Consider the following 7,351-nt stretch of genomic DNA (forward strand, 5'->3'; position numbering starts at 1 on the left):
AACACTCACTGGCTTAGCCATGTAGTGGGTTCCTTTGTTCTCTTGAAATGGGGACGCTGCTTTTGAACCACTAGACTCTCGGCCCTGGATTTTAGGAGGGCAGACTTCAACGATCTAAGGAGGATAGCTGGAGAAGCGCTGAGGTCCCGGGGGGGGGGGGGGGGGAGCCAGGTGTCCAAGGAGAGTGGTCGCTCCTTAAGGAGACGATCCTCCAAGCCCAAAGGAAGGTAATCCCAACGAAGATCAAAGGGAGCAGGAGAGCACACAAGCCTCTGTGGCTCACCAAAAGAATCCGGGAAGGTCTCCTTGCTAAAAAGGAGGCTTATACCCAGTGGAAAGAAGGGGTCATCACCAGGGAGGGCTATTCTGTAGTTGCTCGGGGATGTAGGGGGTTAGTTAGGAAGGCCAAGGCAGAGATGGAACTGGGACTGGCTTCCCAGATTAAGGACAATAAAAAGTCTTTTTTTAAATACGTAGGGGGTAAAAAGAAGGTCCTGGGTAATGTGGGGCCCTTGCAGGATGACATGGGTAACGTGGTCGTCACACCAGACGGCAAAGCTAACATGTTTAAAGATTTCTTTGCCTCCGTCTTCCTAAGTAGGGACCAAAACAGCCACCTCCCTGCTGGCCCCCCTCGGGCCCCGGGCCAGGCACACCTGGGCCACAGGTTAGCAAGGATTTAGTTAGGGAGCTTCTGGAGGGGTTGGATGTATTCAAGTCAGCCGGCCCGGATGATCTCCACCCTAGAGTTCTAAAGGAACTGGCCGAGGTCATTGCAAGTCCCCTGGCACAACTTTACGAGCACTCGTGGTGCTCTGGTGAGGTACCGGAGGACTGGAAGAGGGCCAACGTGGTCCCCATCTTCAAAAAAGGCAGGAAGGAAGACCCGGGAAGCTATAGGCCGGTTAGTCTTACCTCGATCCTAGGCAAGCTGTTCGAAAAAATTATACTGGCACATATCCATGAGGGGCCAACAGGAGACTGCATGCTTAGGGGCAACCAACATGGGTTCATCAGTGGCAGGTCCTGTCAGACCAACCTGGTGGCCTTTTACGATCAGATCACCAGATCATTAGATGCAGGGGTAGCAGTGGATATAGTCTTCCTGGACTTCCGGAAGGCTTTTGACACTGTCTCTCACCCTGTTCTCATTAAGAAACTGGGGGGGGGGGGCGGTGTAGACACCCACACAGTCAAATGGGTTGCCAACTGGCTGGCGGGCCGCACCCAGAGGGTGGTAGTAGATGGGTCCTTCTCAACCTGGTAGGACGTGGGCAGTGGGGTTCCACAGGGCTCGGTCCTCTGGCCCGCACTGTTCAACATCTTCATCAGCGATTTGGACGAGGGGGTAAAAAGCACCCTGTTCAAATTTGGTGATGACACTAAGATGTGGGGGGACGTGGGCATGCTAGAAGGGAGGAATAGGCTACAATCAGACCTAGACAGGTTACAAGGGTGGGCGGACGAGAATAGGATGGGTTTCAACACAGACAAGTGCAAGGTGATGCACCTCGGTAGGAACAACCGGCACCATACCTACAGGTTGGGGAACTCCCCTCTTGTCAGCACGGAGGCAGAAAGGGATCTGGGAGTGATCATTGACTCCAAGATGAACATGGGCCGGCAGTGTGGAGAGGCAGTAAGGAAGGCCAACCGCACCTTGGCATGCATCCACAGATGCATCTCGAGCAGGTCCAAGGAGGTGATCCTTCCCCTCTATGCGGCATTGTACAGGCCGCAGCTGGAGTACTGCATCCAGTTCTGGGCACCGCACTTCAAGAGGGATGTCGACAGCATGGAGAGGGTCCAGAGGAGGGCCACTCGTATGATCAGGGGACAACAGGGCAGGCCCTATGAGGACAGGCTGTGGGACCTGAACCTGTTCAGCCTCCAAAAGAGAAGGCTGAGGTGGGATCTTGTGGGCTGTTATAAACTAGTCAGGGGGGATCAGCAGGCATTGGGGAAGTCACTGTTTCCCCGAGCACCGCCAGGAGTGACCAGGAATAATGGTCACAAGCTGGCAGAGGGTAGGTTTAGGTTAGATATCAGGAAGTGCTACTTCACGGTCAGGGCGGCTAGGGTCTGGAACCAGCTTCCAAGGGAAGTGGTGCAGGCTCCTACCCTGGGGGTGTTTAAGAGGAGGTTAGATGAACATCTAGCTGGGGTCATTTGACCCCAGTACTCTTTCCTGCCATGGCAGGGTGTCAGACTAGATGATCTGCTCAGGTCCCTTCCGACCCTACAAACTATGAAACTATGAAACTATGGATTTGGATCTGGACTTTGATAAGATGCATGATGTTTAAGCAGTGAGTTTAGGCACCAGAATGAAGGATCCCTTTTCCCAGTTATGACCCCTGTAAGGCTTATGCACTCTTGAACTCTTTTGCCAGTGTGCAAAATCTTAGAATTTCAGTAATATAGTATATGCTATCCATTTCATGTATTCTCTATTCTTAAAATTCAATTTATTCTTGCCTTAGGCTGAACGCACATACTTTTATAATGTTTAGAACTCTTGGCAGAGGTGGTATCTTTCATTAGACCAACTAAACGGTTGCAAAAAGCTTTTTTTTTTCCCAACTATTTAGTTGGTCCAATAAAAGAGATCACCTCTGCCAAGAGTTTGGAATATTTTTGCCTGTAGGCCAACATGACTAAAATCTGTATGCCTGAGACATACTTTTACAAGCACAAAATCAGAATTAATATTGACAAATATCAAATAAGCCCCTAGGCATGTAACAAGGAGGCAAGGAGCTGGATAGTTATGGATACTGAGCTTAGATATTTTGAAATAAGGATATAATTGGCTAGTGTATTTGGACTGATATAGACAGAACCCCTTAAACAAAAAGCCTGTACTTTTCCCTCTGACATCACCCTGCATAAAAAGGGGACTTCGGATCATGCTTTTAAATATAACCAAGTCAGGCAATGATACTTACTGCTTTACTCTGAAAATACCCCACTTGCAGTCCACAGAGCTTCATAGTTTCATAGTTGGTAGGGTCAGAAGGGACCTGAGCAGATCATCAAGTCTGACCCCTTGCTATGGGCAGGAAAGAGTACTGGGGTCAAACGACCCCAGCAAGGTGTTCATCTAACCTCCTCTTAAAGACCCCCAGGGTAGGAGCCAGCACCGCTTCTCTTGGAAGTTGGTTCCAGATCCTAGCCGCCCTGACCGTGAAGTAGCGCCTCCTGATATCTAGTCTGAATCTACCCTCTGCCAGCTTGTTACCGTTATTTTTAGTCACTCCTGGTAGTACTCAGGGGAACAGGGACTCCCCCAATGCCTGCTGGTTCCCTCTGACCAGTTTGTAACAGGCCACTAGATCCCCCCTCAGCCTTCTCTTGTGGAGGCTGAACAGTTTCAGGTCCCGTAGCCTCTCTGCGTACGGCCTCCCTTGTTGACTCCTGATCATTGAGTGGCCCTCGTCTGGACCCTCTCCATGTTGCTGACATCCCTCTTGAAGTGCAGCGCCCAGAACTGGACGCAGTACTCCAGCTGCGGCCTGACCAATGCCACATAGAGGGGCAGGATCACCGCCTTGGACCTGCTTGAGATGCATCTGTAGATGCATGGCAAGGTACGGTTGGCCTTTGTGACAACATCCCTACACTGCTGGCCCATGTTCATCTTGGCATCAATGATGACTCCAAGATCCTTTTCTGCCTCTGTACTGATGAGAAGGGAGTTCCCCAATCTGTAGGTATGGTGCTGGTTCTTCCTCCTCAGGTGCAGCACCTTGCACTTGTCAGTGTTGAAACCCATGCTGTTCTTGTCCGCCCATCCTTGTAACCTGTCCAGGTCTGATTGCAGCCTATTCCTCCCTTCCAGAGTGCCCACTTCCCCCCAAATCTGTGAATATGAACAGATGGCACCTGTGAATTTGAACAGGGTGCTTTTTACCCCCTCGTCCAAGTCGCTGCTGAAGATGCTGAACAGTGCGGGCCCAAGGACTGAGCCCTCGGGGGACCCCACTGCTCACATCCCTCCAGGTCTAATAAGACCCATCCACCACCACTCTCTGGGTGCGGCCCTTCAGCCAGTTGGCGACCCATTGGACTCTTTAGGTGTCGACACCACAGTCCCCTAGTTTTTAATGAGAATGGGGTGAGAGACAGTGTCAAAGGCCTTCCTAAAGTCCAGGAAGACTATATCCACTGCTGCACCTGTGTATAGGGATTTGGTGACGTGGTCATAGAAGGCCACCCGTGTTGGTTGCCCCTAAGCATAATCTCCCCTGCTGGCCCCTCGTGGACATGCGCCAGGATAAGTTTCTCAAAAAGCCTAATCAGGATCGAGGTAAAACTAACTGGCCTATAGGGTCAGTTATTGAAAGAGGAAAGAATGGCAGCCAGGAAAAAACAAACACACCTATGACTATACTTAATGTTTTATTTGCTTTGCTTTCTTTTTTGTAGAGATTTTGTTCTTGGTGTCTGAAACTGGTTTTAACACATTGGAGGCTTTAGCAATTTGTAAAAACAATTTTACATGTTTCCTTGCCACAGTAAATATGTGGACATAAATGCCCACCATGACTGTGTCTGGAATAAAGAAGGCTATAAGAGAAGCTAACACTCCTCAGAGCTTATTAACTATGAGTACATACAAACCACTGCAGTCAACTGAAGCCACATAATCCCCAATGCCATCAGTATTCATCTCTGATAAAACCAGGCCAAAGGCAAATATGAACGGGACACACCAACTCATTAATAAGAAAACCTCTACCACTGGGATAGTTATTTTGGTGACATAATGCAGTGGGTCCAACACAGCATAGTGACGGTCAACAGAGATAAAACACAGGTGGAAAATCGAAGTGGTACACAGCATTATATCACAACAGGTATGGAGTTTACAGAAGACCTCTCCAAAATACCAGCATGACTCAACAGACCTGACCATGCTGTATGGCATAACTATGGTACTAAGCAAAAAGTCTGTAGTTGCCATGGAGCAGATCAGAAAGTTGGTTGGAGAGCGAAGCTGCTTGAAGTGAGAGATGGAAATGATCACAAACATATTTCCACCCAGCGTGAACACTGGTTCTCCTCCCATGAATATGTACATAGCACAGAGACTGAGTGTAGTCCTTACGTTCCTGTGACCCGAATTATTGACAAAGTCAAAACAGAATTGCATAGTCTGTGGGCTCCAGAGTTCAGAGGAATTCATCATCTGGGTTAATCAGCAAAAATCTTTCCAAAAGTGTTTTTATGCAGCCAGTCTTGGGAAGGGAAAATATGTAAACAAAACTACCTGAAAATTTGAAACATCTACAGACATTGTATTAAGTTAATATCTGAGGTTTGAGGTAATGGGCAAAATTCTGCCCTCAGCTAGCATTAATTCAGAATGATCCTCACTTATTGCAATGAATTTACTCCAGAGTCAGTGACAGTATATCTTAGCTTGACCCAACAGAACTAGATGAAATAATTTATTAAATACATATGACTTTTAAAATGTTTAAAGATCCTTAGGTAACTTGATACTTTTTCTGTGGAGTTTACGCTCAACCCCATAACCCATACACAAAAGGATACCTTCAATCCATGTGAAACTGAACTGTTCATACAGTTCTGACCATTTTCTAAAAGATCTCTTTTCCTAGAGATTATGATAGAGGTATTTTCAAGCAAAACAAAGCAGCATCAGAGAATTCAGAGTGGTCAATGCTAAAATAAGTCTAACAGATCCATTGGATGTTTCCCTAGATCAGTGAACGGCAACCCCTGGCATGTGTCCCAGAACATGGCAGGTGAGGCCATTTTCTTCAGCACATTAGAGATGGCCTAGGCTTTGGGCAGTTGTGGCAGGCAGCCAGGAGGCTGCAAACATCTGCACGGGGCTTTGCGGCTCTGGCACTGGCTCTGTGGTGGCAGCGGCTACATGCATGCCTCCAGGCGGAAGTGGCCACGGTTGCATTGCCCCAGCCCCTTCCTGGCCATGCGCCAAGGTGCTGCACAGCCACCACTACCATAGAGCCATTGCCAAAGCTGCAGAGACCCGCACAGCCCTTTGGAGCCTCCTGGCTGCCTGCCAGAGCTGGCTTAGTCTCTAGGCAGCTGCTGCAGGCAGCAGGCAGGCTGCAAACCACTGCACCAGGGCCCAGAGCCCTGGTACCAGCTATGCGGTGGCGGTGGCTGTACATGCACCTCAGGGTACATGGCAGGAAAGGGGCTGGGGCAACACAACCCGGGCCCCCCCTCATACGATCTTCCCAGAAGCATACATGGAACTAGCAATGAGGATTGTGCCTCTTACTTCTCCCCTGCCTATGGCACACTTAGTCAAGGCACAGGTGGAGGTTGGCGTGTTTTTGGCACACTGGGCAAAAACATTTCTGACCCCCTGCCCTTGATCATTTAAGAGTAAAAAAGCAAATTATTTTAGTTTGCCTTTAGATGGGTTGTTCTGTGTATACCTGAAAATTGATTTTTTTTCGTAATATATGTCTAATGAGTGGCATTCTTGCATTACAAACTTGGCTAGGTTTAAGAGAAATATAATATCAAAGTGCTAAGCAGTCAGTATTGCTTACTGAACCACCTTTACCTGAAAAGCACAAAAAAGTTTTGCAACACAGGTAAAAGAATACCAGTTCTATGGACTCTATATATAATCCTTTTACTGTGGAATCATAATGGATCTACACTGCCTATTATGTAAGACTTTTTTTTTTTTGCTTTTTACCTGTATTTACTATTAGAAACCTATATTTTTAAGAAGAAAAATGCATTTGTGATATTACAATTTGCACGCTTTCAGCTATGTGCATCTCACTTGTGCCAACGTGCTTATACATTACAATGGGCAGCATAGTTAAAGAAGTGGAATTTGGAGGTTACCAGAAACTTCACGCTGCATTCCAGGGCATATATGCTTAAGCACACAAACATATGCTATGTGCAGACCCCAGTATTTGCTATATAATTATCATTATTTCATCATAAACTACAAGGCTCAAGCTAAGATGCTTTTTTATGTTACTTGTTCCCCAAATGAGCCATACTCTAAGATAAAGTAGTTCAGGGGCTTTTGAAGGATGCATTCGTCAATACAATGTAGATTTTAAAATCTATTAGCCCATCTCCCAATGAAATTCCTTCTTCCAGCTCTGTAGTTCCATCGGGGCCAGCCTTAGAAAAATAGTGCCCTGGGATAACTTGTATTTTGGTGCCCTTTCTTTGAGTTTAAGTATGTAGTAGTATTAGCGAACGTTTCAGAAATAAAGCCCTGGTGGGAGCTGCTGGGCTGGATTGGAAGACTTGCTCCCCTGTGGCATCCTCTGTGGCCAAGCAGGGCAAGGGGAGAAGGAGAGGGGAATGATGGGGC

General features: G+C 47.5%; 1 pseudogene; it reads right to left on the reverse strand.

The window, feature by feature from the left end:
- Positions 1-4,298: 4,298 nt before the first annotated feature.
- Positions 4,299-5,191, reverse strand: LOC149873138 (trace amine-associated receptor 4-like; annotated as a pseudogene).
- Positions 5,192-7,351: the final 2,160 nt, after the last annotated feature.

The sequence above is a fragment of the Crocodylus siamensis genome, chromosome 1 (assembly GCF_052110815.1).
Source record: "Crocodylus siamensis isolate JL-2025a chromosome 1, ASM5211081v1, whole genome shotgun sequence".
Taxonomy (NCBI): domain Eukaryota; kingdom Metazoa; phylum Chordata; order Crocodylia; family Crocodylidae; genus Crocodylus; species Crocodylus siamensis.